This window comes from Populus nigra, chromosome 5 (assembly GCF_951802175.1).
Source record: "Populus nigra chromosome 5, ddPopNigr1.1, whole genome shotgun sequence".
Lineage (NCBI taxonomy): Eukaryota > Viridiplantae > Streptophyta > Magnoliopsida > Malpighiales > Salicaceae > Populus > Populus nigra.
Genome location: NC_084856.1, coordinates 10,477,218 through 10,489,664, shown reverse-complemented (window position 1 = coordinate 10,489,664; position 12,447 = coordinate 10,477,218). Strand labels below are relative to the sequence as shown.

The 12,447-nt window shown below is 38.2% G+C and overlaps 1 pseudogene; it reads left to right on the top strand.

The window, feature by feature from the left end:
* Nucleotides 1-12,447, top strand: part of LOC133694393 (uncharacterized) — a 73,343-nt pseudogene that overhangs the window by 55,201 nt on the left and 5,695 nt on the right.

Sequence of the window (12,447 nt, the reverse complement as noted above, 5' to 3'; positions counted from 1 at the left end):
TGAATGGAAAACATCATTTAAAACTAAACAGGGGTTATATGAATGGATGGTAATGCCGTTTGGGTTATCTAATGCACCTAGTACATTTATGAGGCTGATGAATCATGTTTTAAAGAAGTATATTGGGCTGTTTGTTGTAGTATATTTTGACGATATCCTAGTGTATAGCAAGACCTTTGATGATCATGTGAAGCATCTTAGAGTTGTGTTTGAAACTTTGTGAGATTCTAAGTTGTATGGGAAACTCACAAAGTGTTACTTCTGTAAAGAAAGTGTCGTCTTTCTTGGATATATTATCTCTAGCAGGGGAGTTAAGGTTGATGAGGAGAAAATTGAGGCAATTCGGGACTGGCTAAAACCTGCTAATATTGCTGATGTGAGGAGTTTCCATGGTCTAGCTTCTTTCTACAGGCGATTTGTGAAAGACTTCAGCTCTATTGTTGCTCCTATGACAGAATGCTTGAAAAAAGGGAACAACTTTAGATGGAGTGAAGATGCCCAGAAAGCTTTTGAGCTAATTAAGGAAAAGTTGTGTACTACTCCAGTTTTAGCACTGCCAGACTTTGCTAAAACATTCGAAATAGAGTGCGATGCTTCCGGAGTTGGAATTGGGGCTGTCTTGCTGCAAGAAAAGAGGCCGATTGCATTCTTCAGTGAAAAGTTAAATGGAGCTCGTTTGAACTACTCTATTTAAGACAAGGAGTTCTATGCTTTGATTCGGGCTCTAGAGGTATGGCAGCACTACTTGTTGCCTAAAGAATTTGTTATACATACTGATCATGAATCCTTGAAGTATCTTAAGGGGCAAAGCAAGCTGAATCGCAGACATGCTAAATGGGTGGACTTTATGGAGTCATTTCCTTATATCATAAAGTACAAGAAAGGGCAAGTTAATGTGGTTGTTGATGCTCTTTCTAGGAGGTTTGCACTTATCTCTATGTTGAATGCAAAGCTGATGGGTTTTGAACAAGTGAAGGAACAATATGCTAATGATTCCTACTTTGCTAATGTGGTTGCCGAATGTGCAAAGGGAGCTCGTGATGGGTTCTTTATGCATGAAGGTTACTTGTTCAAAATGGGCAGAATGTGTATTCCTTCAGGATCGTTACGGGAATTGCTTGTGCGAGAGGCTCATGGTGGTGGTCTTAGTGGACATTTTGGGGAGAAGAAGACTTATGAGCTGCTGAAATAACATTTTTTTTTGCCTAACATGTTAAGGGATGTGCACAAGGTGATTGAGAGATGTGCTATTTGCAAGAAAGCTAAGGGTAAAGAGAATGTAGATGGACTGTATATGCCATTGCCTATTCCAGAGCAACCATGGATGGATGTTAGCATGGACTTTGTACTTGGGTTACCAAGAACACAGCGTGGAAAGGATTCAATAATGGTCGTGGTTGATCGATTCTCCAAAATGTCTCATTTCATTCCTTGCAACAAAACTGACGATGCAGTACATGTTGCTGATTTGTTCTTTCAAGAGATTGTTCGTTTACATGGAGTTCCTAAAAGCATTGTCTCTGATCGTGATACAAAGTTCTTAAGCCACTTTTGAAAGACTCTTTGGAGGAAGCTTGGAACGAAGTTACTTTTCAGTACAGCATGTCATCCACAAACTGATGGACAAACTGAGGTAGTAAACCGAACTTTATCTTCTTTGTTACGAGCTGTTATACATAAGAATTTGAAGAGTTGGGATACTTGTCTGCCTATTGTGGAGTTTGCATATAATCGTACTGTGCATGGGGCTACAAAATTTTCACCATTTGAGGTTGTGTATGGCTTTAATCCTTGTGTTCCTATTGATCTTGTTCATATTCCAATTGATGAGAGGACATCTATGGATGGAATTAGAAAGGCAGAATTGATGAAGAAACTACAAGAGCAGGTTCAATTACATATTGAGGAGAAAACGACAAAGTATGCTAAACAAGCTAACAAGGGGCGGAAAATGGTTAGGTTTGAACCTGGTGATCTTGTTTGGATTCATATTAGCAAGGGCAGATTCCCAAGCAAACGTAAGTCCAAGTTGATGCCAAGAGCTGATGGTCCATTTCGAATTATAGAGAAGGTGAATGACAATGCATATAAGGTAGATCTTCTTGGTGATTACAATGTATCAACTACTTTTAATGTGAAAGACTTGACTCCATACTTGGATGACGATGACGATGACGATTCTGATTTGAGGACAAATCATTTTCAACCCAGGGCTGATGATGTGCATCATGGGAATTATAATCCATCTTGTAAAGCTAAATCTAATATGAAAGAGGATTCAGATGGTCCAATGACAAGAGCGAGAGCGAAACAACTGCAAAGGGCCTTGATGAGTCAAATTGGAATAATTGAAGCTGCATCGGAGTTAAAAATTAACAATCAGTTTGAAATTGGTTCAAGGATGCTTATTTGCCTACAATTGGAACTTGGAGATGGGAAAAGCCCTTAATGGTTCTTTTGATGCTGGGCTACTTGAATTTGGGTTGATATGCAAATAAGTGAAGGAATTGATGCTGTTTATGGTCAGAGCAGCAAATGATTTTGAACACGAATTTGAAGTCATCCATTGCATGTGAAAACAAGACTAATTTAAGTGGATTTCAAGTTCAGAACGTGCTCTTTCTAGATTGTCCAATCATGATTGCATTGGACTTTTGTGTAAGAAGATATGGTTGTTTTAAATTTGGTCTGTTTATGTTAGAAATGTCAAAAAACGTGTGCTAGTGTTATTTTGTCAAAGTCTATTTTTTGGGGTTGACTTCTGCCATGTTGAATTTTTCCTAACTTTGGAGGGATGTTCCAATTATAAATATAGTATCAGAATATGTAATAAAGCGCTTTTGGCCAAGATTTGAAACTTAATTCACAGAATTAAGAGTTGTTCTTCCAGATTGATTTTGTGAAGAACCCTACCTGACTTATCACTCTTCAATCACAAAGAGTGTGGCGTCGAAATCCTAGATTGATCTTTGTGGCGTCCAGATCGACTTATCAAAGTATCATTCTAGTCTATCCTCCATCTTACTTACCTTGAAATCACTATAATCCAGCCTAAACACCAAAAGAAAGACAACACAACCAGACCCATCCTTCATCCATTTTCGTCAGATTCATTGTTGCCGATTTTTGAATCATTCACGGCACATCAATCTGAGGAGGGAAAATGTTGTTGGGACCTTTAGTCGTAAGAACAAGACAATGGATATGTAGAGGGATGATTGGGATAAAAGGAAATTATTGAAGTTGAGAAAGATATAAACTAGACCTAGGGACTCTTTATTACTAAGGGATAGGTTGCTAGAAGCCCAACAAAAAGACATTAAAGTAGGTAAGGTAAGAGACAAAGTGAAGTCAGGAATTAAAACTTCTTTTCAGATCTTGGAGGATGAAATAATAGTGTTTGGAAGGTGAATGTGCTAGTCGGAAGACAAGGCATTGAAAAATAAAGTACTATAAGAAGCTCATGAATCGAGATTCGCAACACACATTAAGAGCACTGAGATGTACCGGGACTTAGAATAATTTTATTGGTGGCTAAATATGAAAAGAGAAGTAGCTATATGGTCAGGTGTGGAGTGTGCTAGCATGTAAAAGTAGAACACCAGAAAACCAGCAAGATCATTACAACCATTATTGATACCCGAATGGAAGTGGGAAATTATCAATTTGAATTTTATGTCAAGATTATCTAGGAGAAGGGGCAATGATGATGGTCATTGTGGATTGGTTGACTAAATCAGGCATTTTCTTGCTAGTAAAAATGATGGATTTGGTTAATAAGTTGGCAAAGTTATATGTAAATAAAGTAGTGATATTGCATGAGGTGCCCAAGTTAATGGTTTTAGACCGAGACCTCAAGTTTACATCTCCCTAATAGTCGAGTGTTCAACGTGCTATGGGAACAAAGTGTTCAAAGCACAACCTTTCATCCCTGTATTGATGGGCAATCTGAGAGAACCATCTAGATATTGGAGGATTTTATAAGAGCGTGCATATTGGAATTTTGTGGTAATTGGGAGGATCACCTATGATGCGAACCTCGTGATCACATGATCACACAACCCACACGCAAAGACACCAATTCCTGGAAAGCCAAGTAAATCAGGTTTGATAGAAGTGTGACACAAAGATAATTTGTACCTAGGCACCAACACTATTGGAAACGAAAACCCCCACCCAACGAATATTGATTCGAGAACGAGAAGTATAAGGATGATGCCACGAAGATAATTGTTCTTCGATAAGTCGTTTTTTAGTTCATTAGAGAACCATGGAAGGGAGATTACCTCACCAATAAACACACACACACAAAGTGCAGCAAACAAGAAGTTTTATTAATCTGAATTGTCTTACATGTTTGGTTATGCCTTTATTTATACTAACTCTAGACTTAAATAAACCCTAATGGACCCCCCCCTTAGGTGGACTTATATTAAGCCCACTTACAATTGACCGAAATAAGTAATAATAACCCAAAGATTAAGAAGAAAATAATAAAAAAATGATAAAAATCCAAAAATTACCATCCTAAATATGCTAGAATCAGATTTGTCACCATTAAGAAGTCCCAAATACACTAGGAAATCTGATCTGAAGGTAGAATTTATTCTAAAGTCTTCTTTCCTTTTTTGTAGCTAGGATGAATAAGGAATCCTTATAAGAAAAGGATTCTAAAATATTTATGAATCTTTAACACATATGGAAATTATGTTCCAACCCATTAAAGATCTTTGGAGAATTAGGAGATTTCCAAATAAGCTGCCACATCCTTTTAGGAAAAGAATCCTAGCCAAATAGAAAGTCTATAAGTCAAAAGGAAGTAAATAACAAAATTCATACAGCCTCTGTTGACCCGTATTGAGATGCCTTCCATAAAATTGCAGCTCGATCTAATGGTCTGATTGAGAATTATGATTGTTGCTGTAAAAGTGGATAGTTGCACTTTTTACGTCAAAATCCGAATTTGACATTTCCTGGATCGTATCATTCCCTTTCTCTTCAAGATGATTCGTCCTCGAATCACCAACAAGTAAAGAACAAAATCCTCGAATTTGGTTGGACAACCCCCGAAGATTTGGCCTCCATATTGAGGAAGATGAGGCCAAATTGGTCTGAAAACATGTGCTACCCCTTCTCTTTATTTGTCTCTCCACCTTCGTTGCCAAATGGACCATGTCCCCCAATTCCACACAATGTTGTAATTCTACAACATTCGCAATGTCTCTATTCAGCCCATTTAGAAATCTAGCCATAGTAGCTTCCCAATCCTCAATCACATTGGCCCGAATCATGGCAATCTCCATCTCCTTGAAATACTCATCCACGGACCTAGAACCCTGATTCAAACCCTGCAATTTCAGATACAAATCTCTATAATAGTGGTTAGGCACAAATCGCCTTCTCATCAACACTTTCATCTCCTCCCATGATGGTGTCGGCCTCTCCACTCCCTCCTTTTACTAATAACATTCTGATCCCACCAAATCAGTGCATAATCCATGAATTTGATGACTACTAATTCCACTTTCTTCACCTCTGAATAGTTATGGCAATTGAAAATTCAATCCACCTTTTTCTCCCACTCCAAATATGCCTCAGGATCGTTTTTACCTTGAAAAGAAGGTATTTTCAGTTTGATAACATCCAAATCACCATCTAAATTAGCATGTCCCCCAACACTACAGAAATTTTCCCTTTGGCCAAATTGTCCCCTAGTTCTATTCCCATAATCCCTTCGATTTCTAGGCTGCTAAAAACCTTCCCGATGGCCTATGGCCTCATCCTCAAAACCACCATCACCAATATCATCAACGGCCTCCTCAAAATCCTCATAATCAGCCCACCTTGGCCTTTCGGCCCTACTGCTATTGTTTGCTTTTGGTTCATCCCCTAGCTTCCTCATATTTTGGGTGCTTGTACCAGCCTCGTTACCATGTTTCTCTACCCTATCAAGTCTACACACATTTCCCATCATAAAATTCATCCTCTCCATCATCTGCATCATGGCCTTTGGACCCTACTGCCATTGTTTCGCTTAAACACTCTTAATATCCTCACACACTCACACCTCTCGTCTCACCTTCTTGCGATTCTTGCGAAACTGAAACCAATACCAAAAGGAACCAACTTGGCAGCGCAATCCAAATATATATATGACTTAAGAAGCAATAAAAACTAGAAAACAAGCAAAATAAAACTGCGATGATAGTCTCGCGAGTAGCAAGCGAGTCTATCTGAAATATGAACAAAACTGAAGACTCGAATAAAAAACAGAAACAAAATATGAAAAACAATGAAACAACACCCAGATATGTTGGATATGATGAAAATAAACTGCAAGAAATGAAAACAACAGAAAGAATCTAAATTTTAAAAGTTGACGCAAAATAGACTCGTTTATGATGAGTTAAGTTGGAATATGGAACCTAAAGTAAATGATGTCCAATTGAGTTAAAATTTCAGATATAGTGTGATATCAACCCAAATAGACAGAATATAAAATTTGATCAATTTACAATAAGGTTTGATATACTGACGCAAAATTCGTTATGAATTAGACCTGATTAGACCCGAATTTGAAACTCAAATCAAACGATATCCAATTGACCCCAAAATTAATATGTGGTGCGATTAGAGTCCCAGTAATAACAAAATCAAATTTGAGCTCATTCCAAGTTGATTTGATCAAATTTTCCTTTGTTTAGTTTTCTGCGGCAGAAACAAATCAATGCCTTTTTGAACGATTTTTTTTTATTTTTTTCTCTTTTTTTATGCCACTGATATATTTTATTCAGGAACCAAATGAAATAACTATTTTTTTCTGATATGCTGCAAAAATCAAGAGAAGAAAAAATTGGACACTAAAGAATTTTTAGGGAAACAACAAGAAACGAAAATTTTCAAAAGGATATAACCTGATTAATGGAGCCAAGCTCCGATACCAAATAATGTGAACCTCGTGATCATATGGTCACGCAACCCCTACGCAAAGACACTAATTTCCGGAAATCCAAGTAAATCAGGTTTGATAGGAGTGTGACACAAAGATAACTTGTACCTAGGCACCGGCACTATTGGAAACAAAAAGCCCCACCCAACGAATATTGATTCGCAAACGAGAAGTATAAGGGTGACGCCACGAAGACAGTTGTTCTTCGATAAGCTGTTTTTCAGTTCATTAGAGAACCATGGAAGGGAGATTACCCCTAACGAATCTAGTGAGGTTTCAGTTTTATGGTCGGTGGCTAGCTTGTAGCCATCTGTTGTTTTATGTTTCTGTTATCATTGTAAATCTTGGGTATGCCCCTTATAATGTTTGTATCTTCTTCTTTTAATACATACGTCAACTTACCAAAAAAAAATGGAAGGGAGATTACCTCACCAACACACACACACACACAAAGTGCAGCAAGCAAGAAGTTTTATTAATCTGAATTGTCTAACTTACATGTCTGGTTATGCCTTTATTTATACTAACTCTATACTTAAATAAACCCTAATGGAACACTCTTAGGTGGACTTATATTAAGCCTACTTACAATTGAGATGCCTTCCCAAACTTCAAAATTTTAACCCAGGGTAGGTTGTACTGGACCCCTCTTGCACATGGATAAGATGTACTAGGGTCTCCTCTTGATACTCTAATGGACCGTTCAATTGTGACTTGGTTGAAACATTCAAAACCAATGCATTCAATGCCTCTTTCAATGCCTTTATCTTGCACCGAGTCATTGGACCATTTGGAACATGTAATGGGTCCTTGCTGGTGTTTCTGGGCTGGTCCACATCAATGGTGATATGGAATTTGAACGTAAAGGCATGCCACAATAGGAGGATAGTGATGGCTATGAGTTAGCATTATCGGTTGAGTCCTTGGTTATAAGGCGAACACTTCAGGTTCAAGTCAAGGAAGATGAAACTAATCACCAAAGGGAGAACATCTTCCATACCCATTGTTATGTACAAAGCAAGGTGTGTGGTTTAATTATAGATAGTGGAAGATGTGTTAATGTTTGTAGTACCACCCTTGTTAGTGAACTGAATTTGTGTACAAGCATGCTAAACCATATAGATTGCAATGACTGAATAATAGTGCCAATGCAAGCAAGTCACATCTTGCTGGGGAAACCATGGCAATATGATATGAAGGCAATTCATGATAGGGTTACAAATAGATATATCATTGTAAAAGATGGTAAAACCATCATTCTTGTACCTCTTACACCCAAACAAGTGTATGATGATAATCAAATAAAGCTAAAGAGTAAGCATGAGGCAATGGGGAGAGAAAATCAAGGTGAGGAACAAGGGGAGAGAAGACCATTAGAGTCGGCTAGAACCCAAACCACTACAACCCATTAGCTAGAACCTAAACCACTACAACCAATTCGGCTATAACCCAAACCACTACAACCCATTCGGCCACCCATCCAAACACAAACAAATATTCGGCCAACACTCCAAACAAAACAGATCATTCGACCACTACTCAAAAACACCTAAACCTAGCCGAGAGTGGATGATGCGAACCTTGTGATCACGTGGTCACGCAACCCCCACCCAAAGACATCAATTCCCGGAAAGCCAAGTAAATCAGGTTTGATAGGAGTGTGACACAAATATAACTTGTACCTAGGCACCAGCACTATTGGAAACGGAAACCCCCACCCAACGAATATTGATTCGCGAACGAGAAGTATAAGGATGACGCCAAGAAGACAGTTGTTCTTCGATAAGTTGTTTTCAGTTTTTTTGAGAACCAAGGAAGGGAGATTATCTCACCAACACACAGACACACACAAAGTGCAGCAAACAAGAAGTTTTATTAATCTGAATTGTCTAGCCTTACATGGCTGCTTATGCCCTTATTTATAGTGACTCCAAACTAAAATAAACACTAATGGACCCCTTATGTGGACTTATATGATGCCCACTTACAATTAAATCCAAATAATATAAATAAACCCTAAACTAAGAAGAAAATAATAGTAACAACAATAAATCCGAAATTAATTTCCTAAATATGCTAGAATCAGATTTGTCAATATTAAGATGTCCCAAATAGACTAGAAAATCTGATTTGAAGGTAGAATTTATTCTGAAGTCTTCTTTTCTTTTGGTAGCTACGATGAATAAGAAATCCTTGTAAGAAAAGGATTCTGAAACATTTATGAATCCTTGACACACATGGAAACTATGTTTCAGCCCATTAAAGATCTTTGGAGAATTAGGAGATTTCCCAAATAAGCTGGCACATCCTTTTAGGAAAAGGATTAGGATTCTTTTCCTAAAAGTCAAAAGGAACTAAATAACAAAATTCATACAGCCTCTGTTGACCTGTATTGAGATACCTTCCGGAACTCCGATTGACATGAAATTGCAGCCCGATCTAACGGTCGGATTGAGAATTATGATCGTTGCCGTAAAACTGGATAGTTGCACTTTTTACGTCAAAATCCGAAATTGATCTTTCCTGGATCGTATCATCTATTATGCTCGATATGATATTGTAATTCAATCACCTTTTCTAACTTCCCATAACAATCAACTCCAGAGTCAATAGAAGTCGATCCCTTATCACAAACTCCATTGTTATGTCTTTCTATCTTGACTATCTCTTTAGTTTGAAAGACAATGTTCATTGACAAAATACCTGTTATAGAACTCAATCTTTCTTTCAAGACCCAGACATGGTATATTCAAAGTAAAACTAGCATTTCCTTCCAATTTGATACGATCCAATCAAGGTCAAATTTAGACTTTTGTGTCAAATTTCCTATCATTCAGTTTTATGCTATTGAGCATAACTCCAAATCGAATAGTTGGATCGAGCTGAAACTTTACTAGAAGATTCCAGAGGTATTTGTCTATGTTCGACTAAACTTTTTTTTTTTTGGTAAGTTGATGTATGTATTAAAAGAAGAAGATACAAACATCATAAGGGGCATGCCCCAGATTTACAATGATAACAGAAACATAAAACAACAGATGGCTACAGGCTAGCCACCGACCATAAAACTGAAACCTCACTAGATTCGTTAGGGAAACCAATACAACCAGCTAACTAACAAATTAAGAATCTATGGTATTCACCCTCCATGCTCGCTGGATCCTTTTGTTTTCATTTGTTGGTACGACATTCCTCATCAAATCAAGCTTATCACGAATGATACATTCGATTTGATTAAAGACCAAATTCGAAGTTCTAGACATTCCAGCAAAGATCCTTGCATTCCGTTCTTGCCATACATGATACACTGTAGCTGCAAAACTCAGTTTACGAGAAAAATTGACGAAACTCTTGCCATGCCAAGAGACAGTGGCCAATCGAATCCATTCATCCCAGCCTTTTGTCATTCTTGGAATGTCGCATCTGTCACAAACATCCCACCAGATCGCTTTAGTATAGGAGCATTCAAAGAACAAGTGGTTGTGATCATCATTGTTGCGGAGACAGAGTGAGCATCTATTGGGACCATGTATACCAAACCGATGAAGTTTATCTTGAGTTGTGAGTTTCTATTGGACAACCATCCATAGAAGAAATGAATGTCTTGGAACAGCATTCTTGAACCACACAATGTCTTTTTTTTTGGTAAGTTGACGTATGTATTAAAAGAAGAAGATACAAACATTATAAGGGGCATACCCCAGATTTACAATGATAACAGAAACATAAAACAACAGATGGCTACAAGCTAGCCACCGACCATAACACTGAAACCTCACTGGATTCGTTAGGGAAACCAATACAACCAGCTAACTAACAAATTAAGAATCTATGGTATTCACCCTCCAAGCTCGTTGGATCCTTTTGTTTTCATTTGTTGGTGCGACATTCCTCATCAAATCAAGCTTATCACGAATGATACATTCGATTTGATTAAAGACCAAATTCGAAGTTCTAGACATTCCAGCAAAGATCCTTGCATTCCGTTCTTGCCATACATGATACACTGTAGCTGCAAAACTCAGTTTACGAGAAAAATTGACGAAACTCTTCCCATGCCAAGAGACAGTGGCCCATCGAATCCATTCATCCCAGCCTTTTGTCATTCTTGGAATGTCGCATCTGTCACAAACATCCCACCAGATCGCTTTAGTATAGGAGCATTCAAAGAACAAGTGGTTGTGATCCTCATTGTTGCGGAGACAGAGCGAGCATCTATTGGGACCATGTATACCAAACCGATGAAGTTTATCTTGAGTTGTGAGTTTCTGTTGGACAGCCATCCATAGAAGAAATGAATGTCTTGGAACAGCATTCTTGAACCACACAATGTCATGCCATTCAACCATCTAACGATGACGTCTTAGTTGTTCCCAAGCTACTTTGATCGAGAATCTGTGATTTGGTGAGTCCAACCAAACTATCTCATCCTTTTGCCCCATTTTAGGATTAGAATTGGAAGGAATAGCTTCTATAATGGGGTGCCAGCCAATAGCTTGGGTGGTAGGAGTTTTCCATTCTGCGTTATGAATTAGCACATTCACCTTCACGTTCGTGGCCATACCTGAATCATAGATGAATCTTTCCCCGTAAGAATCTGCGAGTGGGCTGTGAGGATGCCAATTGTCAAACCATAGAGAGGTTGTCATTCCATCTCCTATGATGTACTTCATCTTCGGCCATGCTAAGGATCTGAGCTTTAGAATCTTTCCCCAAGCCCAAGAGCAATTCTGTGGCGTCTTGATTGTCCAGAAATTCCTACCTCGCAACAGATTGGATCTGATCCAAGTAGACCATATTGAGCCATCTGAGTCATTGCACAGGTTCCAAATGTGTTTCAACAAAGCAATCTTGTTCCATTCTGTTATCCTTTTTATTCCTAGCCCCCCCTCCTTTTTTGGAAGACATACCTGATCCCAAGCCACTTTAGCCCCAGTAGTTCTCATATCTGAACCTGACCAAAGAAAGGATTTCATAATTTGCTCCACATTTTTAATTACTTGCCCAGGTAAGAAAAAGAGAGATGCCCAATAGACCTGTATGGAAAATAAGACTGAATTAATCAGTTGTACCCGTCCTGCATACGAGAGTGTTCTACAAGTCCAATGTCGAACTTTAGAGGTGATTCGATCCACGAGGCCCTTACAACAGCCTTTAGACTGGACGAGAGAAGAGGTACTCCCAAATATTTCATTGGGAGCTCCCCCTCTCTAAACCCAAGAATATGAATAATTTGTTCGACTAAACTTTTAGGTGAATTGGAGTTCGCAACTTGCGATATAGATTAGAACAAGCTATACAAATTTAGTTATTTACTTTCTTTTGACATGTGGACTTCCTATATGCAGGATCCTTTTCCTATAGGATGTGGTAGCTTGTTTTAGGAATCTTCTAGTTCTACAAGGATCTTTAATGGACTGCAACATGGTTTCCAAGTGTAGCAAGGATTCATTAATGTTTCAGAATCCTTTTCTTACAAAGATTCCTTATTCATCCTA